Raw genomic sequence first — 14,658 nt, forward strand, 5'->3', positions numbered from 1 at the left:
TCGGCCTCTGAGACATGGTTTGCTTTCCTGACCCAAACTAAAATACAGGAATGGCAGGGTCCCATGGAAAGACTCAAACACCTAGATGAAGTGAATTATTAGATTGGTTTTGTGAGCATAAACATGCGTTTCAGTAAGGGTCTAGGATCCAGATAAAGCCCAGAGCCTGGCAAGATGTGAGATCAGGAATTAGGAATACATACATTTACTGAACCATGCATGAGGGCAGTCCTTGATTTGTGATCCTCACAGTAATCAAGCAAGGGTGGTCCTTTGATCCCCACTGGATAAGAGAGGCTGTCTCAGTCAGGCTCAAGGATCTGCCCAAGTCCTCATAACCAGTAAATCATACGGCCGGCCATCCATTATTGTTCTTCTGATGCTTCTTCCTCCACAGAATCTTTACTGCTGCCTAAACACAGGGAAGGACAGATGTGGGCTGGAAACACATGTAAAAGCAAACAGCACCAGGTGAGGAAACTCAGGGTGGAAGCAGCCCCAGGTGGCAGGTGGTGAGAAGAGACCGGGTCGGGGAGGCTGAGGCGAGGCTGGCCCGGCTGGCAGGCTCCGGGCTCCCACACGGCCTGTCCCCCCGCACCCCTCCTCCGTGCACAGACGGTGGTACAGGCTTCCTCAGATTTCACATCCATTGTTTTGCCTTTATTACAGGGCCTCACTGTCTATCGTGGACGGAAATGAAATTGGTCTGGAATGGCTTCCTCTTCCCACAGTCTTCTGGGTTCCACATTGATAGATGACTTTTAAATGTAATGTCCTCACAGATATGAAAATGAAGCTGATCTATCCACTTATGAGCCAGACTGTCAGGTTTTTGTTTTTGTTTTTCTTATTTTAACACCAGACACAACACAATTGCCCTTTCCAGTCCTCCAAGATTGCCTTATTGTAGCGTGGTCTGCAAAAGTGACTCGATTTCCCCGGGCCACCTGACCACATCAGTGGCAGACGCGGGGTGTCAGAGCTCTCGTCGTCGCTTGTTCCCAGTCCCGGCCTGCGGCCAGGGGATGGCAGGCTTTGCGAAGAGGGGTGAAGAGGGGCGGGAGCCGGTCTCTCCCTGCCCATGTGCTGACCTTCTCCTGTGGTCTTCCTCACGTTTTCTAGTACCCACAGATCTTTCCCCATCTCCTAGACTGCCCATCTCCAGCAGTGTTTCTGGTTTTGACTAGGACTCAGATGGATACCATGCGCTGTTTCTTTTTGTTTTCTTTACCCTCAACCCGATGGGTCTTTCTGGCCCTGGACCGAGCAAGTTGCTATTTTGCTTTTGTCACTATCTTCCTCTGTCAGTGTAATTAGTTATTTCAGTGGCCCTAGAAATGTGTGTTTCGAAGATTTTAGAAAACTCTATCCCTGAGATTTTCTTTTCATCAAGTTCTTTCTGCTTCTATCTAACGCGTATCCAAGCACGCTTTCCTGACACTCCTGCCGATAATGCTTATTTTCCTTCACACCACGAATACTGTTATCTAAATGGCTGTTATTTTCACTGTAGGAAAGTTTTTAGAGGCCCTGTCTTAGGCCAGCTAGCATGCATGACCTCATCTAATCTCAGACAACCCATGAGGTAGATGCTGTGATCCTCCTGCATTTTACAGATGGGGAAACCAGATCTGAGACGTGCCCAATAATTTACTCGAATCCCACAGCTGGTGGCGGGCTACACTGGGATTGGGGCCGAGTCTGTCCCACTGAGAAGCATGGGGGCTGCCTGTCAGCTTCCCCTCGGGGCCCCTGAGACCTTTGCGAGTAAACCCACCAAAGTCGCCAAGAAGAGCCCTCCCATCCAAGTACTGTGCCAAGTACTTAAATTCCTCCTCAAGGACCACTGATTTCATAAACAAATTCTACTACTGTCTCCTTAGCTTCCATCACCAAATTAAATTTCTTTCCATTGGCAAAAATGTAATCGAGGAGTTGACCCATCTGAAATGATTACTTCACCTTCTATATTAAGAAATCATTTGGAAAAATTATTTGCCTGAAGGATTCTCTTTGGTTCTTAAAGAGCCTATTCTTTGTAACCCTGAAGCATCTTTTCAAGACGAGAACGTAGCAAGCCCGTGTCATATTTGGAACATTTGAATTGGAAGAGAATTTTTACACTGTTTATTATCTGGTGAGGGTTTTAAGGGGAAAGTGTCAACATAAATTTGGAATTTCCTGACTCTTGCAGATTTGAGTTATAATCTTGACATGACTAGAAAGGAAATCTTAAAAAAATATTTTAGAGTGTTTTATTGTGGAAATGTCCCCAAACATTTTCATCCCATTTTCCCAGAGAAAACTGACAGTTTGGGGAGGGGGGAAGAGGGGGAGAGAACAAAACCCAAAGCCACATCCTTGAACTCTTTTGTGTGTTTAGAACAATGTCCAGTTAAAATCAAACAATATTGCTGCTAAATACGTCTAAAATAGTCCTTGGTAAGTGCTCCTGCCTAATGGAAGAGCTCTGTGGGAAGGGCCGTGTGTCTAAGTGATGAGGGCAGGGGCCTCTCTGAAGCCCCAGCCCGGGGCTGAACACCGAGGTGGCTAGGCATAGCCAGATACAGTATCTTTCCAATAACCCTGTCATCAGCTCATTTACTGCCTGGGACTTTAAATCCCCATCTGAGTGCACAGTGAATACCATCACTGCACCCAAGTGGAAAACAAAACCCCCCGGCAGGGACTGGGGGTGGGTAAGGCTCATAAAGGAGAAGTCATGAAGTCTGGCTTTCTGGCCAGATTTCCTCTGGAAGGTGAGGTGTGGCCGGCACTGTGTGTGTGTGGACCGCCCGGGAGGGGACACACACCCTGCCTTCAGACGGCAGGACCTCAGCCTGGCCTGCAGCCAAGGAGCCAGACGCCAGGCCCAGGCTCTCAGCAGTGGGAGCGGTCGCTGTGCCTGGTTATACAATGGTATTATCTCAAGCCAACCACCGCTGCAGAAACTCCGCAATGCTTCCTGTCCTTGCACTGCAGCACAAACTGTCCGATTTCCAACAGCTTTCGGACACACTCACTGGCACTCAGTCGCCAAGCTCGGTATAGAAATGTCTAAAGCCACTTCTTCCTTGGGAATTGCCAACGCTGCAGTGCCGTAATCCATTGTATTTTTATCCCCTCTGGAAGGACTTGCAGGATTATGAGTCACATGGGGGAAAGGGATTAACTCTCAAAACATGTATGTAATGTAAGCAGATGCCTGGAACTTCTTATAGCAGGGGAAGTATAGGAGGAGAAAAGTCCTGAAAGTAGTATTAACACCATGGACAACACAACTGATTCATGGTAGCCCATCGTCTCACTCTCCTTTCCACTTTTGAATCCCTGGTCTCTTCTTGGACGAGGACAGAGGACTGCAACGGAAGAGCAAAACCCGGGTGTATGGGATGGGGAGACCTTCCTTTTATTATCTAGTAGTTACCTTCCACATGCTTTGGCTGCATTTGCTCTAAGTGGCTCTCGAACAAAGCCCTTGGATGAAATCATAAAAATTTAAAAAGCTGTTAAATCCTGGTACCACCTATGTGTCAAAAAGGACCAGGAAAACTTGTGTTTTCTGTTTTGTTTTTGTTTTTGTTTTTTAAATTTATTTGGTCTTCTTGGCTTGGGAATACTGCAGTAAAGTTAGTATATATGTGGGCAGGTCTTTCAAAGGACAGCCTATGCCAAAAATTTAAGAACTTTTAGCAACCTGCTCCCAGAAGTCAGGGGTTTAATACAACAGTTACCAGAAATGCTCTTAAACCTTCTGCTTCCAGGTCAGGAAGTTTTTGGCAGGTCGTGGACTTTGCTGCGGGCTGGGCTACTTAAGGAGTGTTGGCCCAGGCTGGCTTCGGCGGTGGGGGGAGCAGTGCCCCCTCTGCTTTGTGCTTACCAATAATCTCTGCTATTGCAGCAAAACCCAGTGGCAGTGGACCTAGACACCAGTAGCTCTAAGTCATGCACCAGAGAGATTTTCTTCCTCATTTATGCATGACGATCTTTCACTCTGGTCCTTGCTTTTGTGGAAATGGGCAGGGTTTTTGGCCAGGACTCAGCAGAGTTCTGGGTATGTTTAACAACCAATAACGAAGAGCCCTGATGCGAGGCATTCATCATGGTTGTTAATGAGATGGACCTAGAAATGTACGACTTTCAAAACTGTGAAATGTTTCAAGCATCTAGAAAATACAGGGAATCATACAATAAATGTTCATGTACTCATCAACCAAATTTGATGACATTTGAACATTTTGTGATACTTACTTCAGAGTTCATATATTTTTTAAAATATTTATTTATTTATTTGAGAGGGAAAGAGCGAGCATGGGTGTGAAGGGATGGGGAGCAGGGTTGGAGGGTAGAGGGAGACAATCTCCAGCAGACTCTCCCACTCAGCATGGAGCCTGACCTGGGGCTTGATCTCACAACCCAGGATCTCACAACCCAGAAGAGTGTGACCTGAGCCAAAGCCAAGAGTCAGTTGCTTAGCCATTTGAGCCTCCCAGGCGCCCCCAGAGTTTTCTCTTAAAGAAAGAGTGAGGATCACTTGGTTTCCTCTCTGAACTGCTTCTCCTCTCCCTACATGGGGATGATTGCTGTCTGAACTCTGGTGTTATCCTCCCCCTGTCTGCAGGATGGATGTTCTTCAAGCACTTGCCGCTGCATAGAGGCTGGTATCTGTTCTTGATGAGTCAGTACGAATTTTTCAATTTTTTAAAAAATATTTTATGTATTTATTTGATAGAGAGAGAGGCAAAACAAGCAGGGGCAGTGGGAGAGGGAGAAGCAGGCTTCCCACTAAGCAGGGAGCCCAATGCGGGGCTCGATCCCAGGACCTGGGGATCATGACCTGAGCCAAAGCAGATGTTTAGTGACTGAATCACCCAGGCACCCCAAGTTTTTCGATGTTTTGAATGCCCTTGCCTGCATATTTGTGAACATATGTTTGTATGTACAATAAGTACTACTGCTTTGCATGTTTTAAAATTTGAATATACATGGTGTTACAATGCATCTAACCTTTTGGATAAGTTTTCTTGAGTTGTAGTTTACATACCATACATTTCACCTCTTTCTTTCTTTCTTTCTTTCTTTCTTTCTTTCTTTCTTTCTTTTTTTAAGATTTTATTTATTTGACAGAAAGAGACAAAGCAAGAGAGGGAACGCAAGCAGTGGGAGAGGGAGGGGAGAAGCAGGCCTCCTGAAGAGCAGGAGCCCAATGAGGGGCTCGATTCCAGGACCCTGGGATCATGATCTGAGCTGAAGACGGACACTTAACCAACTGAGCCACCCAGGCACCCCTATTTCACCCCTTTCAAGTGTACACTTTAATCGTTTTTAATGTCTGCACAGAACTGCACCACAATTAGTTTTAGGACATTTTCATTACCCACCTCCAAAAATCCCTGCACCAATTAGCAGCCACCCCACTTTTCCTCCACTTTTCCCCCCGGACCTTCCGGACGTAAGCAACCACCAGTCTGTTTTCTATCTCTATGGATTTGCCTATGCTGGTTATTTCATATAAATGGCATTGCATAATGTGCAACCTTTTGTGTCTGACACCTTTCATTTAATGTATCTTTGTGACTCATCCATGTTATATCAGGTATTTGTACGCCATTCCTTTCTTTTGTCTGCTATTCTGTTGTATGGAAGAAACTTTATTTATTTATTTATTTATGGATATCTGGGTTTTTCCACTTTTTGACTATCATGAATAATGCTGCTAATGAACATTTCTGGGGACATCTGGGTGGCTCATTTGGTTAAGTGTCTGCCTTCGGCTCAGGTCATGATCCGGGGGTCTGGGGTCAAGTCCTACTACATTGGGCTCCCTGCTCAGAGGGGAGCCTGCTTCTGCCTCTCCCTCTGCTTACTTACACTCTCTTTCTCTCAAATAAACAAATACAGTCTTAAAAAAATAATAATAAATAAATAAAGAACCTTTCTGTACAAGTTTTTGCATGAACACATTTCAGTTTGGGGGGGGTGGTATGTACTTTGAGTAGAATTGCAGGGTCATATTGTAACTCTATGCTCAGTCTTTTGAGGAGCTACCAGATTGTTTCCCAAAAAAGCTGCCTCATTTTACATTCCCACCAGTAGTGTGTGAGGGTTTCAATCACTCCATATCCTTGTCAACACTTGTTACTGTCTGACTTTTTGATGACAACCATCCAAATGGGTGGTGTGACCTAGTTTTGATTTGCATTTTCCTAATGACTAATAATGTTGACATTTAGTTATAACATCTTTTCATGTTCTTGTTGCCTATTTGTATGTCTTTTTTGGAGAAATATTTGTTCAGATCCTTTCCCTACTTTAAAAACTGGATTACTTGGCTTTTTTTGATTGAAGCATAAGAATTCTTTATATATTTTAGATGTAAGTGCTTTATAAGATATGTGATTTACAAATATTTTCTCCCATCTGCCACTGAGTTTTCACTTTCTTGATGGTGTTTCTTGTTGTACATAATCTTCTGAAACTTTTAAGTTAATAAGCTTAGATAAAACAGGATTATCCAATTAGAAATAGGAAACACCAGCACATTAATTTTAAACAATTCCAACCTTCATATCGTACTCAAAGTGATCCTAGTATTGTGTGTTAAGTCGTTGATTCATTCTCTTGTCAGTGGATATTTTGGGCCATTTCCAGTACTTACTTTTGACATTCAATATGCTGAATATTTTTGTCTATGTCTCCTGAGTTCTGTTTTTAAGTGTTTGTTGGGTAAATACCTAAAAGTGGAGTACTTGGGGTCTGAATACATGTCTTAAGGTTTATTAGATATTGTCCAATGTTTTTCTTTCTTACAAACAGTGTATTTGGTAATAGAAGGTATTGTTTGACATTAAAATTGTAGGTATTTAGATGAATATGAAATTGAAGCTTGCCACTGTTTTAAAATGTGGTCCTTACTGACAAACTATGGTGGACTGTGAAGGACAAAAAAGATGCTGGTGCTGTTTTATTATTAACACAGAGCTAATAAACTGTGGCAGTAATATGCCACTTATGTGTTGACATCTCTGGAGACTCTCATTTAAGTAGAACCATATGAAAAACCAGAATGTTTGTATAATAAGCTGAATATTTGTATGGTTCCTCTGCATAGGCTGCATTACATCACTGGTTATGTAGACTAGACTATATTTAGTGTGGATCATATTTTAAAACTGCAATATGAACTTTTGCTATTGATTAACATAGAGTTCTAGAATTTACTAGTATAAGCCATTTGTAGATTCTTTAGCCCCTAGAAGCCCTGTAAGAGCAGAATGGATTCCATTCCCATTCCTGGTCCCCAGTCTTTGCTTAGTTTTGTTGCTAATAATTCTCCAACTACATAATATTTAGGTATAGCTCAATATAACATAATATTTATGCAAATAAGAAAATTTTCATGGCAAATAAAGGTTTCTTTCCTCCTTACTAGAATTTGATTCAAAAGGAGATGAACAGTGGGGTTTCTGGGGAGTTCAGTCTCTTAAGCACCCAATTCTTGACTTTGGCTCAGGTCATGATCTTGGGATTGTGAGATCTGCATTGGGCTTTGAGCCCAGTGGTGAGTCTGCTTGGGATTCTCTCTCTCCCTCTGCCCCTCTCCCTGTGCACTCTCTCTCTCCAGAATAAATAAATAGATCTTAAAAAAAAAAAAAAAAAGGAGAGGAAGAAGAAGTTTCAGTTTGAATTACGAGGGCTCTAGAATTTCAGTTGTGTTTTTTGTTGAGTTCCTTGTATGAGTGTTGATCTGTAGTTTTAATATGCATAGGTAGAAGCTACAGATTAAAACAAACAAACAAAAAACTAATAATAAAGTGAAGAACTTTCTCATGGGAAAAGCTTCATAAATGTGATGTTCCAGAATTACACAAAATGCTGTTTTAAAGTGTATTTTAACAGACAGGTTCTCTTACAGAGGTTTATGGTAGCATTGTGCTCAGCCTTTCACATATATCCATTATATCATTTACTCCTCACCAAAAACCTGAGAGGCAGATGTTACCTCGCTCACCTTGGCTTTAGCTATTTGCTAGAATTTTCCGCAGATTTATAGGACGATATTAGGTTAGACTCTGAAAATGAACTAAACTTTAGAGCCTTTGGATATTTCCCTCCAGCAAAGTTTCAAAAGCCAAGACAGTTTAAGGGTTTAATTAAAGATAGTTGGTTCTTTTAGCAGTACCACGGAGTAGTCTCCTTCAGAGTAAAAGGTAAAGTCAGGAAATCCTGAGATGTTCTGTCTAAATTCTACTTCACTGAAGTGGTGAAAGATTAAAGTTCAACCTCAAAGTTATTTTTCACTGAAAATTGGGTAGACTCCAGTTTGCACCAGATTTTTTGGCCAGACTCTTTTATCTCTCTGGGCGGAGCTCAGGGCTTTCTATGTAGTTGATGGAATCTTGCCCATGAAAGCTTCTCAAAAGAGGGATGTAGGGTGTGGAGGGGAGAGGTTATGACCCCTGTCTCCAAGCCAGTGATGGTCCCGTGGTATCATAGGCTTTGTATCTAAATGAGTGCGGATGTGTTGTTGGCCAGACATGGAACTGTCACGCCATGCAGGAAAGGATTCAGAGTTGACCAAAGACAAAGATGTCCTCCTTCAGGGGCCCCGCAGGTGTTCAACCTCCGCTGGTGTTATCTGCCTTTTACATAGCTATTATGAAATTCAGGAGAAGTCTGCTTAGCATTTTATCTTTGTCATGCATTAGCTCTGTGCTTCAAATTGAGGATAATAATAGAACTGTCTCATGTCTATTATACTTCAATAATAAAAATTAAAAAAAAAATAGTACTATTCAACAGGACCAATGTAAAGATGTGTATAGTGCAGGAATAGTGCCTGGAAAAAAGGAAATGCCCAGTAAATGTTAGATAAGACTATGTTTGTATTATTATTAGTGGCACATCCAATAAAATCAGAGGAAAATAAATTAATTCTTAATGTACACAAAATATTGTTTGGATAAGCCTTTAAACTTTTTAGAGATCATTTAGGTACATCCAATTAGATGGATAAACAGTGTAGGTCTTCTCAATGCATGATCTATCATTCAACTTAAAAGTAAAGAATAATTTTATTTTATTTTATTTTTTTTAATTTTATTCATGGGCGCCTGGGTGGCTCAGTGGGTTAAGCTGCTGCCTTCGGCTCAGGTCATGATCTCAGGGTCTTGGGATCGAGTCCCGCATCAGGCTCTCTGCTCAGCAGGGAGCCTGCTTCCCTCCCTCTCTCTCTGCCTGCCTCTCTGTCTACTTGTGATCTCTGTCCGTCAAATAAATAAATAAAATCTTTAAAAAAAAATTTCATTCATTTGTCAGAGAGAGAGCACAAACAGGGGGAGTAGCAGACAGAGGCAGAAGCAGGGTCCCTGCTGAGCAGGGAGCCTGATGCAGGACTGGATCCCAACACCCTAGGATCATCACCTGAGCGGAGGACAGATGCTTAACTGACTGAGCCACCCAGGCATCCCAGTAATTTTATATTCCATATAAAAATGTAGCTTTAATAGGTGGTTTGTAAGTCTAAATAGTTTTTATGGTTTCTGGACATCCATATTGACACAGAAACAGTCTGTGGATTCATTTTAGTATTAAAAATCAGAAAGCACATATGCTACTGTATCAGCATGGCAAATATTTTTAAATATCATAAAAATTAAGTCTAAGATAAAAGCCACAAAAATACTATTTTACCGAATGCACACTACAAAGAGAGTCCCTTCTTAAACAGTCTGGGTTTTTAACTTCCTGGATATTTTTTGACTTATACAATTAAGAAATGGCCAAGTGAACATTTAAGTAAATAGTTTAAACAATGTATGATTAATTTTCCCTATTTTTTATCAATAAAGAGAATTCAGAACACATATGTGCACATACACACGTGCACATACACACAATCCCCACAAATTAAAATTGGTTTGGATAGTGATGTTTCAGATCATGACTGTAGCAAATCTAAATTTTATCTAAATAAATAATTCTCTACAATTAGTGTAATTGTTACATAATTATGAACATTCACCAAAACTCACATTGTTTAAGAGCAAGTGATCTTTCTTTTCAAGAAGTGGCTCATGAATGTTTTCTTAAGTAAATTATAATGATAAATCACCAGTAATATCTTAAATAAATATCTTCTAACATTTTCCCCTTGATTTCCATGCCCAAAGTGAACAATTTATTTTAGGAGGATTATTTCTGCTGACAAGGAAGTTAAAAAAAAATCATTCAGCTGAAGAAGGTTTCCTGATAATCACAGAAATCTTTGAAAGCTTGGCCCTGGACACCATTAGATGACAGTCTAACCCCAGGGTCCCCTCACTGGGAGGAAACGCGGGTGAGCACTCAGTCTCCTCATTACTGGAGGGCATGCCTGCCAGCCAGACCATTTTGGAAGAGGGGAAATCTAAAGAGAAGCATAAATAGCCACTGACAAATTTCAGGAAATAGCAGTAAGGGAGTCACCAAGGTTGTCAAATCCTGGGTTTTTTGATTTGGGAGGTGAGATGAAAAAGCAGGAACTATCCTTTAGTCCTTCATGAAATGGGAATATTTGCCAGTTCAACTAATGGAAAAACACCATGCTTCAAAAGTTTCCAGAGAGTAACAATTAAAACTATGATTTGATTAGGTTAAAAAATTTTATATGTAGGAAAGTATACAAATATATAGCTTGATTAATTTTTCTGTCTCAATGAAATTGTGATGACAGTATACATGGCACAGAATTTGCCATTATAAGCATCTGTGGGTGTACATTTCAGTGGCCTTAAGTGCATTCACATTGTTGGGTAACCACCACCACTATCCACCTCCAGAAGCTTCTCCTCTTCCCAAAATGAAACCCCATACCCATTCAACACTAATTTCCCATTTCCCCTTCCCCCTAGACCTGTACAGCCACCATTCTATTTTCTGTTTCTCTGAATCGGATTACTGTAGATATAAGTCATATCATTAGTGGTTTTTTTGTGCCTGACTTAGTTCATTTAGCATAATGTCTTCAAGGTGCAGATGGATTAATTTTTATCAGATTGAACACACCTGTGTAACCAGTGTGCTGTTCGGGAAACGCGGCATTGCAGAACCAAAGGAGCCCCTGCCTCGGGCCCTTCTTCTATTCAGTACCCAAGCCCCTAGTGTGGTCATGAGGGTGAACATGTCCTTGGTCAATGACAGGAGTAAGGCAGAAGAAGTAAGACCAAGGTTTCTGCCTTTCTTCTCCCCAGGAGAAACTGCACATATGATCTGTTTTATACATTAGACTTTAGCCTACCCACCAAGAAAAAGCTTGGGAACGGTTGGTTTAGGAAATGTTCATATTTCAAATCCAGATTGTCTGGAAAAGTGCCTTGAGTTTGCCCTTATTCTGCTAATTCCCACTTTTGTGACTTTGTGTAGGCAGCATCTCCTGTAGGAAGCCCTTTCTGATTGTTCTTGGTGCCTTCCTGCCAAAATTTGGCATATCCATACAATGGAATATTATGTTGACTTTAAAAATAAAAAAGGGGCACGTGGGTGGCTCAGTGGGTTAAGCCTCTGCCTTCGGCTCAGGTCATGATCTCGGGGTCCTGGGATCAAGCCCCGCATCGGGCTCTCTGCTCAGCGGGGAGTCTTCATCCCCCACCACCCGCCTGCCTCTCTGCCTACTTATGATCTCTCTCTCTCTGTCAAATAAATAAATAAATAAATAAATAAATAAATAAAAACAACAACAGCTTACATCACATGCTGAAACATGGATGAACCTAAAGGATGGTAGGTTAAGCAAAATAAGCCTATCAGGGAAGGACACACGCTGTATCATTCCACTCATATGAAGTATTTAAGTTGTTAAACACCAAGAAACAAAGAACAGAGTAGTGGTGGCCAGGGGCTGTGGGGAAGGGAAGAGAGGAGTTGGTGTTTAATGGGTACAGAGTTTCAGTTTTGTGAGATGAGAAAGCTATAGAGATTTGGTGCACAATAATATGAATATACTTCACACTACTGACCTGCAGACTTAAAAATAGTTGAAATGGTAAATTTCATGTTCTGTTTTATTTTTTTATCATAAAAAAAAGGTTTTGAAAGATGAGCTTTTGGGGTGCCTGGCTGGCTCATTGGTAGATCATATGGCTCTTGGTCTTAGGGTTGTGAGTCTAGGTCCCATGTTGGGTGTAGAGATTATTTAAAGATAAAATATTTAAAAAATTCTTTATTAAGTTGAGCTTTCTAATTCTTGAGGTGTTCACCCTAGGAGAAGTCATTTATTTTCTCTCTTTGGGACTCTGGCAAAATGAGTGAAGTGTCATAATTACATTTCTGATCTAGATACAAAGAATCCCTCAAAGTTTAATTAGACAAAAAGTGTACAATATACATGAACATTTACAAAGAAATAAGCCACATTTTTTCTCCTTTTAAAGCTAGAATAAATAATTATAGATAAAAACATGTTTTTCTTATCCTAGTATGTCAGACTTGTATTTAGATGCCATTCTCTGATTTGTGGGGATTTACAATACAATCTTTTAGTCTAGGTTGCAAGAAAAATCTTGAAACACAGAAGCCAACAATAGATGGAGTCGAAAGTTCCCCTTTGCCAATTCCGTAAACATCTGAAATTAAGTTATTGTGAAATTAAATGATGGTGTCCTCACAGCCAATAAAGTGAGCATCTTTCCTCTTGTTATGTAAGAAGCTATCCACAAAGCCAGAAAGGCCCCCAAATCCACCTTTTCTTTAACTTTGGATTGTAAATCAACAGAAAAGATATCAAGTCAGATGAACAGGCAAAAATATTGAATAGACTACTCATAACTATACTTACAAACAAGAATTTTAAAAAGTCACAATTTAAATAATATTAGTTAACTATATATGGCCTAATCACAAAACATTTTTAAAATATAATTAGAATTATGGGTGATTTTTGTTTTCTCCTTCGAATTTGTCAGATTTTTAAAAAGATTTTATTTAGTTATTTGTCGGGGAGAGAGAGAGAGAGCACAAGTAGGGGGAGTGGCAGGCAGAGGGAGAAGCGGGCTCCCAGTTGAGCAAGGAGCCCAATGCAGGACTCAATCCCTGGACCCCGGGATCGTGACCTGAGCAAACAGGCAAATGTCCCTATATATGTCAGATTTTTTAAAAAGTTAAATATGTGCTCTTTTTATAATCACCTTACACTATTTGAGAGTATGCTGTAAACAAATGAACCCACTTCGTTTTGCTCATGTTCAGGAAGCTAAAGTCAAGTCAGTGGAAACAGAGAAATGAGCTGGGTGTGCATGGTTTTATTGGTACCTACTATTCACTTTGTAGATACCCTGGGATGAGCATGTACTTTTTCAGATACAGAAGCCATGGAATTGACCTAGACTCACGTGGCTTCCAGGAAATGAGCAAATGAGAGGCAGGTACCAGGGGGACAGAACAAAAATAGGAACCAAGCAGATTAGGATTCAAATCTCGTTTTCACCATAGTCTAAAGGAGGAGAATGACAACCAAGTAGATTAATGCAGTGTGATCATAGTTGTGACTTAGGTGAGCACAGAGTGGTGGGTTCCAGAAAGGCACATCGCCCAGGCTTGGATTTGGGTAATGAGGATTACAGAACCTTGACTGAAAGGAGACATGCCCAACCTGTGCTTGGGGCAAGGGAACAGCACATGAAAGTCGCAGAGATAAGAGGGAGGGAGTAAGTTGAGGGAATTCAAGTCATCCAGGAAGGTGGGAGGTGAGAACGGGGTGTGGCTAAGTGGAAGCGTGTAAGGCCAGGAGAACGATGACCATGGATCCATGATCATGGATTATCTACTGGAGTCAACAGTTGACTTCATCCTAAGGCCATTGATGGTCCTTGCAAAGCGTTAAGCAGAGAAAGAACATGATCAAGGTGACTTTTGGGAAGCATATCTTGTGGTGAGGAGGAGTGAGGACTGAGAGGCGTGTACAGCAGAAAGAAGTGTGTTAGAAGTCAGGTGGTCTTCAGCAGTCAATCCTGATGGCCCTATGAGCAGAGCTGGATGCTCCCCTTTAGTGAGGCAGCTGCAAGGGCGATGCATGGTATCTGTCCCCAGTTGCTCTTCCAAGGGGTGGATGAGGTGCCACCACCCAATCTGAGAAGAAGCAGGTCTACAGGGGGAAATGCTGGGTCTGGTTTGGATGTGTTGGCTTTGGTGCATCTGTGTTGTGTCTGGCCATAGGACAGATGGTGTAGAGCCACTAAGAGGGTTCTGAGAGAGAAAACAAAAATGGTGAAGCATGAGGTGTGGGCAGGAAGGGAAAGTCTGGTTGAGAATGAGATCACTCAGCTGTAGACCACTGAGTGGGAAGCTGGCCCAGGACTCTTAGGAAAAAGGAAGGAGGAGCGGGCAGAGGTGGAGGAGTCAGTGAATAAAGCTGACACTGAGAACTCTGATCCAAGAGGCAGGAGAACAAGGAGCCAGGGCTGTCAAGGTGGGCCATGGGTGAGAAGCTTCCTGCTATTCCCGTCCCTATTGGGAAGACCAGGTTTGCGTAAGCCTGAGCCAGGCCAGGGACTGTTGGTGAGGGTGAGGGCTATGGTCCAGGGGCTGGCTGGGTGCTGCTACCCCGGGCTTCACTGCAGCGCGCCTGTCTCTGCAGCCCAGTGTGACCAGCCCAGCAGGAGAACAGTTCCCTCTCTGTGCCCA

Source organism: Lontra canadensis, unplaced genomic scaffold, assembly GCF_010015895.1.
Source record: "Lontra canadensis isolate GAN:19392208 unplaced genomic scaffold, GSC_riverotter_1.0 scaffold177, whole genome shotgun sequence".
Classification (NCBI taxonomy): Eukaryota; Metazoa; Chordata; class Mammalia; order Carnivora; family Mustelidae; genus Lontra; species Lontra canadensis.